The sequence below is a fragment of the Dromiciops gliroides genome, chromosome 4 (genome assembly GCF_019393635.1).
Source record: "Dromiciops gliroides isolate mDroGli1 chromosome 4, mDroGli1.pri, whole genome shotgun sequence".
NCBI classification, from domain to species: Eukaryota; Metazoa; Chordata; class Mammalia; order Microbiotheria; family Microbiotheriidae; genus Dromiciops; species Dromiciops gliroides.
In genome coordinates this window covers 491,044,945-491,064,827 of record NC_057864.1, presented here as the reverse complement: position 1 = coordinate 491,064,827, position 19,883 = coordinate 491,044,945, and the positions used below count along the sequence as shown (strand labels likewise).

At 44.3% G+C, this 19,883-nt stretch overlaps 1 long non-coding RNA gene across 1 annotated transcript; it reads right to left on the bottom strand.

The window, feature by feature from the left end:
* Positions 1 to 15,588: 15,588 nt before the first annotated feature.
* On the bottom strand, positions 15,589 to 19,644 carry LOC122756298. The gene is made up of 4 exons (XR_006356445.1): positions 19,522 to 19,644; positions 17,054 to 17,114; positions 16,665 to 16,732; positions 15,589 to 15,682 (listed from the first exon to the last, which is right to left on the bottom strand). It is a non-coding gene; the product is annotated as an uncharacterized LOC122756298 (long non-coding RNA).
* Positions 19,645 to 19,883: the final 239 nt, after the last annotated feature.

Sequence of the window (19,883 nt, the reverse complement as noted above, 5' to 3'; positions counted from 1 at the left end):
TCTTTTTGCTTTTTACCAAATCATTATGTTTCAGATCTAAGAGTCATTATTCTGAGTAGCTATTTTGTGCAAATGGAAATGTACAGATGGAGTTTTCATATATTTAGTGGTTGTGGAGGGGGGGGCGGTGTAATCAACTTCAATAAAGTTACCTCTAAGACCCTGAAGGAATTAGTGTGACCTTAGGTTACACTCCAAGAGGTAGTGGTACCTTTTGTCTGAGGACTGAGGTCTGCCAGTGTGAGAGCAGAAAACAGGGGGAGGGGGTTATACACATTGTCCATGTTTTTAACAAACAAAAATTCCTTCTCTGCCCTCTTTAAACCATCAGACTGGCAGTTTGTCAATCAGTCAGTCAACAAGAACTTATTAAGTGCATATTATGGGTCAGGCACTGTGCTGGCTGGAAACTCAGAGCTAGTGTTGGGGGAGGAAAGAGAAGAACTGTGGGATAAAGCTAGGGGTGATTGTGTGCTAGTAAAGCAAATTTGTTATCTACCTGTCTGTCTATCTATCTATCTATCTATCTATCTATCTATCTATCTATCTATCTATCTGTCTGTCTGTCTGTCTGTCTGTCTGTCTGTCTGTCTATCTATCTATCTATCTATCTATCTATCTATAAGTCCATTTCCTATTCATCTACCATCTATAGTAATTATCTATAATCTATATATTTATATGCCTATCTATTTATCTAACCATATCTAACTATCAATTATCAACTATGTATCTTTGTACCTATCATCTGTCCATCATCTATCAATTCATTGATTCATTATATTTTCTTATCTATTGATTGATGGATGATTTGATTTGTTTATTCAGTTATAGATCCATCAGAACACCTTAAGTTTTGGTGTTGGTTATTGAGCACTTTCTAAAGACACCATAAATGTTCATTGAATTGAAACAAGAAGAAAAGATGGCTTGTATACACAGCTAACAGATCATGAACTTTTTCTCCCTGTTCTTAAATGTTAGAAAGGGAGCCAAATAACAGGGGGTTCTTATTAAAGAGTTTTAATTGCTCCTCTATATTTTGGAATGACCATGACCTTTTTGTTTTGTTTTCGTGAGGCAATTGGGGTTAAGTGACTTGCCCAGGGTCACACAGTTAATAAGTGTCGAGTGTCTGAGGCCAGGTTTGAGCTCAGGTCCTCCTGACTCCAGGACCAGTGCTCTATCCACTGCACCACCTAGCTGCCCCATGGCCATGACCTTTTAGCATGGCCCTGTGCCAGCAAAAACAACTCTGAATCCTTGATTGGGTGATCAAGTTAGACTGGTCTAACACAGTAATTTTTGTCCCCTGTCTTTGTCTTTGCAGCAGCAATCCCCCATACCCAGAATGCCCTCTCCTCTTAGTTCTACTTCTTAGAACTCCTACTTTCCAACCAGGCTCTCACCACATGCCTTCTCTTGCAGGGGTCCTCTCCTAATCTCCCCAATTGCTGGTGAAATCAGCGTGTATACACCATGTCTGTGGCTGTGTGGCTGTATGCATGTGCACGTTATCCCATTAGGACACGGATGCTTGAGGGCAGGAATGGTTTCACTTTAGGACTTGTTTCCCCATCCCTGGCACAATGCCAGGCACACTTAATGTTTAATTAAGTGCTCACTGATTGATGAATGGGTTGACCTCCAAGATTCCTTCCAGCTCCAAGATTCCATAATCTATGACCACCAAGAAGCTGATGGGGTCCTCTGAGGTGCCTTTGTTTGTCCCTCATAACACTGGTAAGCCACTGGATACTAAAGATGATGCCTCAGGAGGAACCCAATGAGCTGAGAGCCCAGATGGCAGCAGATCCCAGAATATCCCACCCTCTGAAGAGTCACCATAGAAGGTAATGAATGCAAAGGCTGATGGAGAGATGCATGGCAGGCCCAAGTAGGCTGTCACATGATTCCAAAGATACCGCATGCCCAAGACATGATACAAAAGACATCAAGGAAATGTATGATGGGAAAAGAGGTGGGCAGGTCATGCAGCTAGAGGGAAGAACGGCCAATCAGCAATATAATAACTGCTCTGATGCCCACAGAATGTCAGAATCCACTGAGAAAGGCCTCTAATATCAATAACTGCATTTATATGGGCCTACTACTGTGTTAGGCACCAGCTACTCAAAGAACACCAGTTCCTGACCTCAGGAAGTTTATACTCTACTGGGAGAAACAGCATGTACACTCACAAATAAATATGAAATGCATGCAAATTCAATGTAACCTAATTGGGGAAAGTTCTAATGACTGAGGAAAGGTCTTTCATGGGCTGTGACCCCCGAGCTGAGACTTGTAGAGGCCCCAAGAGGAGGAAGAGAGGAATGGGGACATTTAGCATGTGGCGGACAGCTTGGGCAAAAGCAAGAGATGGCAAGGACAGGGCACAGTTGGCAGAGCAGTGTGACTGAAGCCCAGAGTTTATGGTGGAGAGAAATCTGCCTGGAAAAAGAAGCAAGAAAAGAGTGAGAAGACCTTTAACTGATACCACCCCATAAAAAAAAAAAAAAGATTTTATCCTAGAGACAATAGGGAGCCACTGAGAACGCTTAAGGAGGGAGATGATGTGATCTTACCTGTGCTTACTGAATATCATTCTAGAAGATGTATAGAAGACGAATTGGACATAAAGGAGTCCAGATGTGAGGAAATTAGGAGGCGATGGGGGTGAAAGGTGAGGAGGGACTGAACTACGGTGGTGCCTGTAGGAATAGAAGGGAGACAGATGGAAGAGATATGGTGGAGAATGGATGTAGTGGGGAGAAACACTGTGTGGGGCTTCGGGGAGAATGTGGACAAGGCTCATCGAGGATGAGCATGGTGGGGAAGGCTTTATTCAATGTCTGCCTTGTGCCAGCCACTGTACTGGGTGCTTTATGAATATTACCCCACTTAACACTTATGATGATCCTGGGATCGAGGGGCGATTACCATCCTCATTTACAGTTGAAGAGAATGAGGCCAATTGAGGCTAATTAAGTTACTTGGCCAGGGTCCGAATGTCTGAGGTCAGATCTGAACTCAGGTCTTCCAGTGCACAGAGCGCTGGCCTGGAATCAGGAAGACTTGAGTTTAAATGCAGGCTCAGACATTTACTGGCTGTGTGACCCTGGGCAAGTCACTTCACTCCGTTTGCCTCAGTTTCCTCATCTGTAAAATGAGCTGGAGAGGGAAATGGCAAACCACTCCACCATCTTTGGCAAAACTCAGATAGGTTCACAAAGATTTGGATTTGACTGAAATGACTGAACAACACTTCCTGACTCCAGGTTCAGTGTTCCATCCATTATACCACCCTGCTGTCTAGGTACATGGGTTACAACCAGCCCTATTGGAGAGTATATTGAGGAAATAAAAATATCTAAATATCTACTTCATGACATGAAAGCTCATTAGCATCTGTAGCTCAAGGAATAAAGGAAATTCAGCCAAGCCAAGACTTTTGGCCTTGAAAGCCCACAAGCCCAAGATGTGTCTAAAGAATACTCCATTGTCAGTCAAGCAAGAAATAGCCAGGTGAGAATCCACATAGAGATTTAGGGAAACCAAAGAAGCTGGATTGGAAGCCACGAGATCCACAGTTGGGCATCAAAGGAAACCCTCGGGTTTCAGTGACATGAAAACGAGACTGAGCCAGAATCCAGAATGGTGCAAAGTCATTGGGACAGTCAGCAAGGGCTGGGATGGGAAAGACACTGAAATGTGAGCTGATAAAACTGCAAAGAGATGGACATCCTCAGCTCTCAAGTCTGGTGGCAGATGCCGCCCTTGGGCCATCAGAGTCCCAGCAATGCCTCCTCCTTCTGACAGCAAGGAAGAGGACAAGGATGAAGGTGAGGACGGATGTTCCCAGAGTCAGACACTCCAGTTGGCAGAGGGTTATTTTTAACTTACCTTCCAGAGCAGGTCCTGAGAGTTCTAGCGATTGGCAATGGGACAGATCCTGGAGGTGACAGGGAGCCACTTCAGGACAGAGACTGCTCGTTGATGATTATGGTGCCTGGCACATTGTAGGTGCTTAAAAATACTTTGTTGATCAATTAATTGGTTGATTGGCTGACAAAAAGACAGAGACTGAGAAATAGAAAATATGTGAAAAGCAAAACAAAACCCCAACCTCTTCCTCCTGTGGCCTGGCAGGAAACATCAGGGCAGAAGAGGGCTTGTGCGAGGGGGCCCTTTGCTTCAGAGGGGCCCTCATACTTGGGACTCTGACTGCCACCCATCTATAGTGCCAATGGTCATTCACTCGAGGATTTGTTTTGTTTTCCTTCCCTTAGCAACAATTATTTCTGTAACATTCTGTGAGTGCCCTAGGAAGTATTTTTGATGTTTCTCAAGAGAGTTATGGAGTCCCTCAGAATGTCCTCAGGTCCTCTGTGCCATGACATCAGGACCTGGGACTGGGAAGTAAAAGGATAACTCTTGGTGGTCTGCCCATCAAGGTTGCATTTGCCCATGGAGTTCAGGAGTCATGTTCTCCTCCCTCCACCCACAGCTTGGGCTGAAGCCCCATTTTGGACTCCCAAGAGACACACAACTCCCCTGAATACTTGGGTTGGGACCAAGGGCAACTGCCTGTATCAAAGGGACCTTCCAGGTTTGAACCGATTGAAAGGGATTCAAAGAGTGATGGGTGAAAGCTCTGAAGATGGGTCAGGATTCCCTGAACCTCCTCCCCAGAGACCTAGAACCCAAGGAATGTGAGATTGGGTGGGAGGGAAAAAAGGATCCAGAAAAAGGGGAACATTCCCCTTGAGGTTATTGGACCCCTTGAAACTTATTATATGATCATACATTTAGATCTGGAAGGAACATTAGGGATCCCTGGTCCAGCACCATCATTTTACATTGGCAGAACCTGAGACTGATGTCCATGACTTGCCCAGGGCCACCTGGGCATCCCATGACAGAAGCCACTAGATTCAAACTCAGGTCCTCTGCATTGTCCGCTAGGAAGAATGACAGAGAAGTCAGAAAGGCTGTAGTTGAAGTCTCATCTTTGCCACTTCCAAATTAATATATTAATATGTGATATTAATTAGTATGACCTACAGCAAGTCACATCCCTTGCTTGGACCTCAGTTTCCCTGATCTGCAAAACTGGGGTGGGGGTAGATGTCCTCTGAGGTCCCTTCCTGTTCTCAGGCCAGGACCCTTGGATGCCAGATCCAGTTATTCTCTCTACTGCCCCACAAGGCTCCAAGGGTGGGGGGAAACTAGACCCGGGGGCTGAGCTCCCCAACCTGGGCATAGGACCACCTCCAGACTCATCTCCCGACAGCCCGCTTTGATTTATCCTCTTTGCCTTTCTTACTTTCTTTTCCTCTTCTGCTTCTCCTTGGCTGAGCCGGGAGCCTGGGGATGGCTGGTGGTAGCTTGCAGCTTCCTGGGCTCCCTTGCAGTTCCTAAATTCTTAGTTATCCTGCCAGGCTTCTCCTGGGAACGAAACTCCTCGCCCCTCCTAGCATTTTGTTATGTTTTAGTTTATCTCATCTCCCAAAGAGCATTGAGAGCCGGAAGGAGACTCACTCAAGTCCCAGGCTTCTTGGCCTTGGGGCCCCTAAAGCCCATGTAGGCATAAGGGCACGGCCAGGGGTATCAAGCAGGCCAGGTGAGTCTTTGAACGTGTAAATACTGTTGGATTTGCCAGCTTGCTGCTAGCTCTAGGTAATGGCTGGGCAGCCATGCAGAATAATCCTCGCTAAGCTGGCTTGCTGGATTCTGGAGCCAAATCCTACATGAACTTCAATTAAACCAATTAACATGCCCTGGGAAAGGAATCACAAGTTGGTTTCTTTTCTTCTTTCTTCTTTTTTCTTTCTTTCATTTTTTTCAAATCCATTCTAGAATAGAGGACAAAGACACAGGATAAAGCTGCTCCCCAGAGAGAGGAAAACAGAGCTATGAAATAGGGAAACACAACCAACCGTGCTAAAGGGCACCATCTCCCCCCACCCATGCCCCCTCAGGGAGAATTGGTGCTGAAGCATTTATAAGACAATTACACACTCATCTCCCTCACCCGGCTCACCCAGACTCGGGTGTGTTAGAAGAGCTTTGAGTCCTGATGCAGAGACCCGGAGTTTCCATGGCAACCGGGCAGGTGGCTGAGTGGGAGAAGATGGCCGCAGAGACGAGCTGCACTGCGCCTTTGCGGGGTGGATAACGGGCGCGGGAGGGATGTTTTAGAGTCAGGTCATGCCTGCCCAGCCTCAGCAGGATTTAAGCCACTGAGAGAGGAAAGCCTGAAAGGGAGAATGTCCGATGAGACTGACTGCTGTCAGAAACCTTCCAAGCCATCCTGCACTCTGAGGCACAGGCCAGAATGTTGGGCCACTTCAGGTTGAGCAGAATCAAGATTTCACTCATCTCCTCCCTGAAATCTGTGAGGGCATGAGAGACCAGTGCCTGGGCCAGCAGGCCAGGGAGGACTGCTCGGAGTTCATAAGATAATTGGATCATGAGGCTTAGAGCGGGGGTGCTTGGGGAAGGAGACGCAAGGGGACATTTGTCTGGTCCGACCACCTCTTTTTTAAAAAGGGATACTGAGTCTGACAGAAGGGAAGAGCCTTCTTCAAGGTCACGTGGGTACTAAGTGTGCGAGCCAGGATCTGACCCCTGAGTTTCTGAGTTAAAAAGGATTTATGAGGGTCTCAAGTCTAGACTACACTGATTGATACCCATCCACAACTTCCTGATGAGGGACCATCCAGCTTCTGCCTCAAGGCTCTTCAGGAGGTAACCCATCTTATTCCAAGGCAGCCCATCTCCCTTGGACACGCTTTTTGTGGTTCTGGACTTTTTCTTGACACTAAGCCTGAATTTTTGCCTTGGCTGTTCCCCCATCACTCCTGAGTCTGTCCTCTGGGGCCAAGCAGAACAAAACAAATTCTTCAGCCACTGGACAGTTCCAGAGACACTTGAAGACAGCTAGCATATGCCCCTGCTCGCACATGCCAGTCCTTTCCAATGGTCTTCATACAGCATGAATGGATGTATGCACACATACGCAAATGAATGAATAAAAGCCTTGATGAAGTGTTCACTATGGGCCAAGCGCTGGGATAAGTGAAAAAGAGTACCAGGTCCTTAAAGAGGTGGCAAAGGGAGGTGGAGCTATGGGGCAATCAGTTGGTATACTCTTTCCTTTTGATGGATGTGTCTAGAAAAAGAGTTGGGAAAGGGGGTCGGGAGGGGTCCAGATGCATGGCAGGCAGATAGAACAGTGGCCAGCTTGTACATACAGATATAATGCAAAGCATCCTGAATGAAAGAATGGATGGAGGGATGTACAGAAAAAAATATTGACTTAGGGATGACTTAGGGTTGGGTTTTGGGTCCACTAAAACCCTCAGCTCTTCCCCACCCCACTGTGATTACTTCATCTTACTCTGGTAAAGTACATATGCAGCTTTTATTATTTGTCCTAGAATGATTATCTGACCTCTTTGGGTAGCAATGCTAAAATCTTCCTTCACTGACTTAGCTGTGTGTTATCTAATGCCCACTCACTACATACCCACTTATTTCAGCAACTTCCCCCCCCATTCAATAACAGGATTTAACCTTCAGTTCCTACCCACTTGGCCAATAACAAATGGCATCTAAATGACTTTGTAGCTGCTTTTAAAAAGGATTGGGATGGACTTTCTATTTCACTGGTATAAGGAACTCCCAGATGAGAAAATTCACTCCTCCAACATAGGTCAGTACCTTTTTGGAAACTTACTGTCTTGAAAAATTACCTAGAACACACAGAAATAAAGTCACTCACCTGAGACCACACAACATCCTGGTATCAGAGGTGACTTGAACCTGAGCCAGCTCTCTTTCATGAGGCCATAATAACTCATGAAAGTTTTCAATCCATTGCTCCTCCTGTCACAACACCTTGTCTCTGTGCTTCCTCTCTCCCAGGTTCCCAACTGCAGAGTCAGTGCTGCTCCTGCCCCCTTCTGAGACTCTAGTTGATGCTCCAAGGCATCTCTCTCTTCTGTCTACTCACCAGGTCCCTACCCCAGTCCAGGCTTTTGTCACTTCTTGCCTACATGCTTATATCCCCTCCTAACCCTTCTCTGGGCTTTTAGTTTATCTGTCTTCAATTTACCTTGCTCTCAGCTTCCAGGATACGCTCCCCAAAGGCACAAGCCTGACTGGGTTACTCCACTGCCCAAGAATCTTCCATGGCAAATATGTTTAATGTGATGGTACATCTATAGCCTACATCAGATTGCTTTCTGTCTTGGGGGAGGGAGGGAGAAAAACATGGAACTTGAAATCTTATAAAAACAAATGTTCAAAACTCTTTACACGTAACTGTAAAAAATACTATTAAGATTGAAAAAAAAAGAAAAGAAAAGTAGTTATCAATAGTTCTAAATAAAGAAATCTCACAGTAAAAAAATAATCACACTCTCACATATGGGGGGGGCGGGGAAGAATCTTCCATGGCTCCATCTTGCCTAGAAGATAATATACAAATTAAGTTTGGCATGTATTGCCCTCCAAGTGGGACCCCAACCTACCCCTCCATCCTCACATCAAATTACTTCCCTTCACCCCAACTGGTCAATTAGCCATTTGGAGCAGTCACTTCTCCCACTTTGAAGCTGCTTCCCATGCCTGGAGGTCACTCCCTCATTTCTGCCTCTCCAAATCCTGCTCTTCCTTCAAAGCTCAGATCAGATGTCACTTCCTCACTAAAGCCTTCCCCCATCTCCTCAGTTATATGAGTACTGGTTATGGGTACATGCTCACACCCTTAGTAGAATGTAACCTCTTTGAGAGCCAGGCTTTTTTAGCATCTGTTTCAGACCCCAGTTTGCCCTTTCAATGTTTTTGTGGAGTATTCATCCCTCAGCAGACAGACATGTAAAATCTTATAAATGGGTTCATAAGGTCAATCTTACCAACATATGGTAGGTAAGGCAGGGATCCAGAACAATTTCTGGAGAAGGTCTAGGGTGTGGGGAGGGAGTCTGTAAGCCCAACAGGAATCAGCTAGACGATGGAGCTGCCAGAAAGCAAAGGTGGTCTTGGGCTGGCTGCCTTAAAAGGGGCTTGGGAGCAGTGAGTGCCAGTTTCAAAACCTTAGGCTGGAAGTCAGGGGAAAAGATAGCATGACCTAACACCTCTTAGTCCTGCCTTCTGCATTTTGTTTAATCTCTTAAGTGAAGCTAATGTCTGCCCCAGATATGACTGGATGTGGGGACAGCCAGAGCGACCAGAGTAATAGTCTTCAAATAGGGGCAAACATACTGGTATCTCTGTTAACCAGAGCCCTTACCGAATCAGCTGTCCTGAATAATGAGGCTTTTTGGGTAATTCGGAATTTACTCCCCCAGGCACCAAATGTTATAAAAAATGAATCATTTTGGACGATGTATTGCACATTTTTAAAATTCTTAAACACAAGACAGCAAGTGCCATTTAGTGTTTGTTGGCCAAGGTTGATCATTACATTAGGCTGCCGTGCAATTATGTATCTCTTACTGTATTCACAGACCCTAAACTGCAAAGATTTTGGACTATTTGTGTCATTTTTCTATCTTCTGTCTCCTTCTAAACTGACTGCCTCTAATATATTCTGGACTTAGGAACCAGATAACCAGAGAGAATTGTATGTAAAATGAGAGTAAATGGGCTCTGAGTAAAAGACCATGGGACCCTTCCTTAGCACCCACTTCATAGATACTAGAACGATTAACTTGGCTACTCAAAGGATCATAGGTTTGGGTCTGGAAGGCATCTTAGAGGTCACGATCTCATTCTACAGAAGACAAATTTTAGAAGAAAAGATGAAGATGAAATAATATTTGATCCTACAATCAGTGGAGAGGCACTGAGTTTTATTCATTTAGGGAATGACATGGCTGGACCTGAGCTTGGGGGATTTCCATTTGGCAGCTGCCTGAAGGGAGGGGAAAAATAGAGACAGAGATTAACTAGGAGGCTCTTACAATGGTAAGTGTGAGAAATGCTGAGGACCTGGAGTAGGGTGGTGGCTGTGGGAGTGGAAAGAAAGGGATGTATTTGAGAGATGTTGTGAAGGGAGAAACCACATGCTATGGCAACTGACTGGGTGTGTAGGCTAAGTGAGAGGGAGGAGGGGGACGACAACATAAAACACATGTGTGTATTAATATACACATATACAAATTTGCGTATGTGTGTGTGTGTGTATATCCAAGCTTAGAGGACTGGGAAGGTGATAGTGTTTTCAACAGTGATAAGAACACTCAGAAAAGGGGAAGGTTTGGGGAAAGATAAAGCAATGAGCTCTGCAATGCAGATCTCAGATCATCCATTTCTTCTTGTACTGTCTTGAAGATTACCTCCCATTTATACTGTACGCCATATGTAGTTTTCTCCCCCTCTTAGAAAGTAATCTCTTTAGGGGAAGAGGTCTTGATTTTGTCCTTCTTTGTATCCATCTCTAGCTTAGCAAATATTTGTTGACTGACTGGCTTCTTTCCATGTAGTCACGTATGATGCTACAAATCCACCAGTACCCTTTGTGGTAACTCTCTCAGAATTCTGGGAGAATTCTGATTCTCCAGAGATCATGGCGTCCCATGGTTTTCAACCATAAGGCAAATGACTTTTAACATCCAAAAGCACTGTAATCTTAAATTGAAATAACTAGTATGTCCATAAATTGCCAGTGTCTATGAAATCCTACCAGGCTTTCTGACTAATTCTGGGCTATTTTGAAATATATGGGACAAATCCACAAATAATTGACAGAATATGCAAAGTGGAAACTGATTCACAGAATTTTTTTCCCATTTCCATTTTAACTGCTAATCAAGCTGTATACAGTTGCAAATGCAGAAATCAATGCTTATGCAAATTAGTTCCCAACAGGCACGGCTCCAGAGAAGATGTGGCTCATACCACAGAACTTCAAAAATTCAAGCTGGAAAGGGCCATAGAAATCATAGAACCCAACACACTCTTGGATAGGAACCCTCCCCCACATCCCAACTGATGGTCATCCAGCCTTGCTTCAAAGAGCTCCAGTGAGGAGGAACCTAGCAACCCTCAGGGTCACCCATTCCTCTTGAGGATTCCTGATTTCTGGGAAGGTTTTTCTTGGCATTAAGATGGAATTTGTTTTTCTGTAACTTCCAATAATTGCTCTTAAGCAGTTTCCTCCAGGGTCAAGAAGAACAAATGCAATCCCTCTTCCTGGAGGCAGCCATTCAATATTTGAGTCAGTTAATGAATGAATCAACAATCAAGGTGGCTAAAAATCATAGCCCAGCCCTTTCCCAATCTGGTGTTTTCCTTCAGATAGAGATAAACAGAGTTGAAGCAGACTAGCATAGAAGCTACTCGCATGTGCCAGACACTAGAGATACAAAGGAAAAAGCAAGTGAATCCCTGCCCTCTAAGAGTAAAAAGGGGGAATCACATAGAAAACAGTGCGCGCGCGCGCGCACACACACACACACACACACACACACACACACACACACACACACCTTCTTTGGGCTAAATATTCTTAGGTTTTATTTTTTCCTACCTAATCATCATCTTATCTCCTCTGTTAAATGATGTGATCCTTGAGGGCAAGGAGCAAAATTCCAGGAGAAGCCAGTCAAACCTTGTGGCCCTTTGAAATCATCTCACAAATCAGCCTTTGCCCCCAGCTTTAGTGCCTTGCTTACACATTTTCACAAGGAAACACAAACACGAGCCAACCCAAGACCAGCAGAGAGACAAATCAGAGCCTCACCTCTTTAAACTGACACCTCGCTTCAGATGAGAGGCTGCTGTGGAATTTCCCATCTGCTCAATCTCTGTTTATGTCTATATGAAGAAAAACACCAGCTTGGGAGATGAGTGATCTGGTGTTTTCAGCCACCTTAATAATAGTACAAACCCACTACCAACATTAAATCTCTCCCTAGCTAAAGAACCTACAGTGTCTCTTTGTTGCTCCTCCCCTCAAGTCCAAACTCATCCTGGCATTCAAAGCACCCCCATAACTTTGACCAACCTCAGTGATCCAGCCTTAACTTCCATACACTCCCCAATACATGTGCTATGCTCTAGCCAGACTTGCATCCACACTGTCCCCAGAACCACTCTCTTTTCCACCTTTGTGCTTTCTTCTATGGGCTATGTCTGTCTCATGCCTGGCTCTTCTTTGTGTTCCAACCATTCACATTCTACCCACATGGCTTCAAGTCCCCCCTTCTCCAAATCTTCAGCCAACATTGATCTCTTTCTTTCCTTATTACTGAGAGCTGACCCTTCAGTGGAAGTTTCATCTGCTAAGAAGCTCCTTCTACTCCATTCTACTCAGAAAGTAATGATGAAGTACTTATTGCCTATACAAGACATCTGTGAAGGGCTAGATATAGGGACCTCCCAGTTAGGAGTTTCCCTTCTCCCCAAGGCCAATCAGACCCTGTTCTCCAGTTCCTGGTCTTAGAGAGTTGCCTAGAAAAGGTATCCAACACACAGCCACATGCAGGGAAAATATTTAAATAAAAATGATAGATAACATTACATTCATGGCCCAGAAAGGGCCTTATGCACAAATTCATGGCATTTTTAGTGGAGTGGGACATGACTGGCCTAGAGCCCATGGAGGATGAGTGAATTTCCCAAGGCCACTCAGTCAGAATGAGAGCCCAAATCTTCCTGGGCCTAAGGACAGCTCCCCATGTGACATAAGATGCTGCCTAAATGCTACAGATACAAAGACAAAAATGAAGCAGTACCTGTACTCAGGGAGTTTACATTCTAGCAAAGGTGAGGCAAGGCATGGCTTTAAATAAGAAATACAAAGTAGATCAAGGAAGAAGGAAGACCCAACAACCAGGGGGATCAGGGAAGGCTTCCTGGAGAAGAAGGCATCTGACCTGTACAGTGAAGGAAATTTAGAGATGATTTTAAGAGGGGGAAGTGAGGAAAGAGAACATCGTGGGCCTGGGCAGAAGTATGTACAAATGCACTGAGGTGAGAGATGGAAAGTAGAAGGGGAGGAAAAATAAATGACATAGTGGAGAGAATACTGGTCCTGGAGTCAGGAAGATCCAAGTTCTGATCTGGCCTCAGACACTGCCTGTGTGACCCTGGGCAAGTCACTTAACCTCTACCAGTCTCAGTTTCTTCATCTGTAAAATGAGGATAATAAAAACACCTGCCTCCCAAGGTTATAAGGATCAAAGAAGTAATACTTGTAAAGCACTTAGCATGGTGCCTGGAACATAGTAAACCCTATAGAAATGTTGGTGGTGATGATGATGCTAGGTGAAAAGAGTCAGATTGGAGGGGGCCTTAAATGCCAGGATGAGTTTCCATTTTATTCTATAAGTAATAGAGAGCCAGTGAAATTTCTTGAATAAGGGGTTAACACAATCAAACTTCCCCTACTTAAAAATCTTCAAGGACTGTCACACTTCCTTTTGTGTCTCCAAGTATTCAGTATAATATTAGGCATGGACTAGATGGTGAATCAGATATTTATTAAATTGGATCACTAAGACTGATTGCTGAAATCAGTTGTGAAAACGGCCCAAAATACCTTGACAGGGGAAAATTGACCAGTTTGATGACTGCATAGAGGTAAAGTCTCCAGATGAGTACTTCCTATACAGGCCAACCCAACAAGCATTTAGGCAGTGTTTCCTCTGTACCATACAGAAGGGCAGCATGAACAGAGGACTCATCTCTGAGTCGGAAAAATGGGTGCAAGTGTGGCCTCAGTCATAAACGTCATTTAATCCAGGGCAAGTCACTTAACCTTTCAGAGCCCAGGGAAAATCTTGAAGGCTAGAAGATACCTAATAATTGTTTATTGTCATTGATAAAGGCAGCTTCCTCCAAAGGGTTCCCAACACAGATGAAACAACAAGGACAGAGAAAAGAAGGAGAGGGGAGTGGAGAGAAGAGAATGGGGAGGAGAGGGGAAGGGAAGGGAAGGGAAGGGAAGGGAAGGGAAGGGAAGGGAAGGGAAGGGAAGGGAAGGGAAGGGAAGGGAAGGGAAGGGAAGGGAAGGGAAGGGAAGGGAAGGGAAGGGAAGGGAAGGGAAGGGAAGGAAGGGAAGGGAAGGAAGGGAAGGGAAGGGAAGGGAAGGGAAGGGAAGGGAAGGGAAGGGAAGGGAAGGGAAGGGAAGGGAAGGGAAGGGAAGGGAAGGGAAGGGAAGGGAAGGGAAGGGAAGGGAAGGGAAGGGAAGGGAAGGGAAGGGAAGGGAAGGGAAGGGAAGGGAAGGGAAGGGAAGGGAAGGGAAGGGAAGGGAAGGGAAGGGAAGGGAAGGGAAGGGAAGGGAAGGGAAGGGAAGGGAAGGGAAGGGAAGGGAAGGGAAGGGAAGGGAAGGGAAGTGTCTAACACTGTGTTAGGTGCTGAGGATACTGAGATAAAGTGGGGAATAATCCCTGCCCTACAAGAGCTTGCATTCCATAACCCAGTTGGCCAAGTCACCACAGGCTAGCTTTTACATCGTCTAAATTATTCTTCATGAAATCCAAGATTTTTACCATCCTCTGTTAGACTGTCTATTTACTCTAGCAGTACACAAACTGCAAAAATTTTGCACTCTTTTTCTCTGGAGTCCAGCTCTGATACTAGGTCCATAGAGAAAAACTGATGTTCCAATGGCTTAAGCAACTCAAAGATTTCTCCCATGAATGTGCATCATTTCACTGTCATAGTCCAGGAGTAAACAACAATTAACATTCAAATGGGATTTGGGAAAGAAAGATTGTTTTGGTCCAAGCCTTGCTATTTGTGCTCATTTTTTCATCATTCCTTAGAGAAAGAGAATGGGGAGGGGGTAGGGTTTTGTCACTAATGTTGATCTCATATAGCCTGGACCATCAATCTTGTCAAGGAAGCTAGTCACCTAATGGGCTTCTCAATTGGTTATGCTGACTCTTATATTCTGTTAATGGACTGACTTAGCCACGCATGAGGGTTCAGTGCTTACAGCCATCCATCATGGACTGATCACACATCTCACCAAGGCCACATCCTCAGGGGAAAGGGGGGATGGATACTAGGTATTTCTTAGCTTATTCTCCATATGAACCAGTGCCTCCTAAAAGCATATTTCTGCATTGCCCATGAAGTGGGCATGAGCCATAATTCTGTATCTAAAGGCACAGGCACATAAAGCACCAGATGGCAGAGCCCAAAGCCAGCTGTGATGGGCTGAGAAATCAGTCACATTATGTGGCTTTTCAGAAGATTTCTTAGGAAAACTTAAAGGAAACTGTGATCCCTTCTAATTTGCAGATACAACTGTTTGACACTTCTGGGGAAATAAGTAAAGTTCTTCCTCATTTTTTTTGATGGAGAAAATTTCCCAGATGACAATATAAGGAACCAAGCTTCTATCTAAATGAGTCCATTTTTGGTCAGTGTAGATCACAGCCCCTCTAGACAAGGAGTGCCATGCAGTGGAATGATTGGGTATTCAGAGTCATCAGAGATCTGGGTTAGAATCCTGTTTCTGATAGTTACTAGCTGTGACCCAGGGAAATAACATCATCTCTCTGAGCCTCAGCTCCCTCCTTGTAAAGGTGAAGTAATACCTGTAGTACCCATGGCACAGGGCTGTTTTCAGGATCAAATGAGACAATCAACATAAGGCATTTTTCCCGTCTTCAGGTGCTTTCTGGCAGCATTGTGGTCCCATAGAAAACAAGATTTGAATCTGGAATGAGGAGATTAGGGTTTAAATCCCAGCTCTTCTGAATCCAACCTGGGTGGCTTTGGACAAGTCATTTTCTCTCTTGGGGTCTCAATTTCATAGAACATTTAGAGCAGGAGGGGATCTTAGACAGCAAAAAAGTCTGGGTCTTCATTTTATGTATAAGGAAACTGAGGCACTGGGATCTTGACTGACTTGCATGGTCAGGACCTGGGACAGGTCCATTCAGCCTGACCATGCTTCAGTTATCTGGAGCTTGTGGGAAGAAAGGATGAGAGGCAAAGGAAAGGAAGGCAGGATAAATGAGACTGGACAAAGAAAGGAAGGAGAACATATGCGCAAGAAGCTAAGGTGAAAAGGCACTTCAGGCCCCCTTCCATTCCCCAGGAGGCTCAGAATATTTACTTCTCTGTGCACATGTTCAACCCTACTCTCTACCAACTGCAGTGGAAGGTGTGGTTCCAAAGGGGGTAAACCTGGAGCAATGGGGGTAATTTGTAGGCAAATATAGAGCTTAGTTCAGGACAAGGTTCCTCAGTGCAAGAGTCCTCCAAGACTCGAATGGGACAGCAGGACAAAGTGGAGTCTCCCTAATTTCAGGTCCTCAAGTCAGTCAAAAAACATTTATTAAGTGCTTACTATGGACCAGATACTGAGCTAAGCACTGGGGATAAAAAAACAACCCACATGCAAAAACACAGCCCCTGCCCTCAAGGAGCTTACATTCCAATGGGAGAAGACTACCTAGGTTTAGTGTACAGATTTTTGTCAAGCCTGATCATAATATCATGTTTTAGAGGGGAGGCTATTAAGTTCAACCCCCTCATTTTACAAATAAAGAAACTGAGGACCAGAGAGAAGAATCAGTTTGTCCAAGGTCACACAAATAGCTGGCACCAGAGGATCATGGCTTTGGAGATGAGGAAGATCTTAGAGATCTTCACTGTCCAACTGCCTCATTTGAAAAAGAGGTTTAGTGACTTACCCAGGGTCATATGGTTGAACTTGATAGATGGTCACCAAGCTCCCAGCCAACTCCAATGCTCTGGGATCCTGTAAATGGACAGCAAGATCCATGAGGAAAAACCAAGTTTCCGTTTTGTCTTTGTATGTTAAGGACTTACTACCTTACCTGGTATGTAGTAAATAATGAATAAATTCTTGTTGAATTGAATTGAATTGAATAAAAACTACCAAAAAGTCAAAACCAAACTCCCCCCACAAACACACAGGTATTCTTTCCATACCACCTCAATCACAATAGACAAGGAATCAGTCAATCAATAACCACCTCTTAATCATCTGCTATGCATCAAACATTGGGCCAGGCTTTAGAGGGGCCACAAAGACAATAATTAAAATGATCGCACTTACATTTATCACCATCCTGAAGCTGAATCCCAAGAATCCACCTCCTTCTACAGTCTGTCTCATGCTGAAATCAAAATGCATATTTAGCAGTGATGTTTTCCCATATGTTTAATTATGCCCCTAATTTAAACACTGTGATGCAATCACAATATGTCAAGTCTCACATGATTAACTATCTGTTTACTGAAAGACCCACGTGACGAGGTTTGAAGGAGCATTGTTCCCAAGATGATTGTCTATCAGCAGAAAAATGACCTCTTTCTCTGAGTTTGGGTTTGGGAACTGCCAGACCAGGGACCAAGGGATGTGTGGAAATTTCCTGTTGAAAACAACTAATAACAGATAACATTTGTATAGCAATTTAAGATTTGTGAAGTGAAATATGCATATATACATATATGTGTATGTATATGAATCATCTCATTTGCTTTTCACTACATTCCTGGGAAGTAGATGCTATTGTATTTTATTTTCCCATTTTACAGATAAGAAAAGTGAGGTTCAGAGAGGTCATGTAATTTACTTGGGGCCGCACAGCTAATAAGTGCCTGAGGTTGAATTTGAACACGAGTCTTCCTGACTTCCTTGTGATGATGGGTTATAGGTATTAGGTGCATTTAACCTGAAAAGAGAAGGCTTGGGGGGGGGGGTGCATAACAGCATCTTTCAAGGTTTTGAAAGAATACTATGAGGTTTGAGGATTAAGTTTGTCCTGCATGTCCATGAGAGCCAGAAGATGGGTCAGCCGGCAGGAGGTGGAGAGAGGCCAGGAAAAACTTGCTGAGAATCAGAGCTACCTGAAGGGGTTGGGGAGGGGAGGCTTCCCCTGCTGTGGGTCTGCCGACAAAGGCTGGATGATCACTTCTGCATATGGCACAGAGTGGAAAGACGGGAGCTCTTTGGGGGCCGGGACAGTTTCATTGTTGTCCCCAATGCCTGGCACATGGAGGACAATATTTTTTCCATTCATCCAGTCATTCATTACCAAAATGTTGCTACAGGCTGAAGTTCAAACTCCTTCATTAAGCAATCATAGCTCCTGAGCTCAAGATTCACCATCCTCTGCCTCCTTGGTAGCAAGATCACAGGCATGCACCATTACACACTGGCAACAAATACTAAATACTGCTTTTTTGTGGGGCAATGAGGGTTAAGTGACTTGCCCAGGGTCACACAGCTAGTAAGTGTCAAGTGTCTAAGGCTGGATTTGAACTTAGATCCTCCTGAATCCAGGGCGAGTGCTTTATCCACTGCGTCACCTAACTTCCCCCAACAAATACTTCTTAAATGAATATTTTCAAACCATTAGCAACCATATGAAAGAATGCTCCAAATCACTAAGAAGTGCAAATCAAATCAACCTTGAAGTTTTGCCTCATAAGTTGCAAATTATCAAAGATGACAAGAGATGGGACTAATCAATGTTAGAAGGGTTGTGGAAAGATAGACACACTGGTGCATAGTTGGTGGAGCTGCAAATTAGCAAACAATTCTGGAAAGCAATTTAGAATTATCATAAAAAACATAGCTAAAATGTCCATATCCTTTGATCTTGAGATTCTACTTTGAGGCATCTATGTCTAGTATATCCCTGACAAAAAGAAAGCCTCTATATATGTCTAAATAGTTAGAGTAACGTGTGTGGGCAAAGAACTGGAAACAAAGTATATGTCTATTGAATGGGAAATGGCTAAGTAAATGAAGATGTATGAATGTAATAGAATATTGCTTTGCTGTAAGAAATGATGTAGGTGATTAATACACAGAGCACGTAGTTAGCTTAACTGATGAAAAGGGATGTTACTAGGAAGACAATAGACCTAATGAAGACAACAACAGAAATGGAAACACAACAATCACAAAGTCATAGAAATTCAATGCAATAAAATTAGGAAGGGCAAGGTCAGCCCTAAAGAAGAGGGAGGGAAAGTCTCCTCCCAACCCCATCCTTGGGTGAGACATGGAGTAGGAAGGGTGGTGGGTGAAAGGGTTCCACAAATGAAGGTTATTTTTTAATGTATTATTGTTTTCCTGATCCTCCTCCTCCTTCTTTTTTCTTCTTTTTAAATAAGGGCTTTTTTTTTTTTTGCAGGGCAATGAGGGTTAAGTGAGTTGCCCAGGGTCACACGGCTAGTAAGTGTCAAGTGTCTGAGGCCGGATTTGAACTCAGGTCTTGCTAAATCCAAGGACAGTGCTTTATCCATTGTGCCACCTAGCTGCCCCCAATAAGGGCTTTTTATGTTGCTTTCCTTTGTTTCAAGGGATAGCTATCTGGATGGAGGGAGAGGGATTTCTACGAAAGGAAATCTAGGCAATGGAAAAACAAGGTATCAACAAAATGTATTAGAATGTATTTTCTAAAAGGGAAAGTGAGCCTCCTCACAATTCTGAAGAATGAGGGCTTCACACATACTGGATTTGTCATGGAGTTTGCTTTCCCCAAAGCCTTTTTGATGCCCTCTTTTCTTTACCTTGAGGATTGAAATCCTGAGCCCAGATGGGAGCTGTAACCTCACACCTCCAGCTCTTTGATTGATTCTGCCCTTTGCTTTACCTCCCCAGGACAATAGAAGAAGGATCTTCTTGCAATGAAGCAGAACATGTCAGCCTTGGGATTGCAGCAGACAAGGGATTGTCGATGGCAATCCAGCCCTGGTCTCCGAGCTGGGTTTCAGTCCTCAGTCCTGGTGCAGAAATGAGACATGCTCACAGACACTGCATAGCTCTCCTGCATGGGGAGGAGAGAGTCACAGCTGCTCAACAGGATTCCATTGTCTCTCCTTAGTACTAACAACTGGCCTTTAAATAGCACCTGAAGGTCTGGGAAGCACTT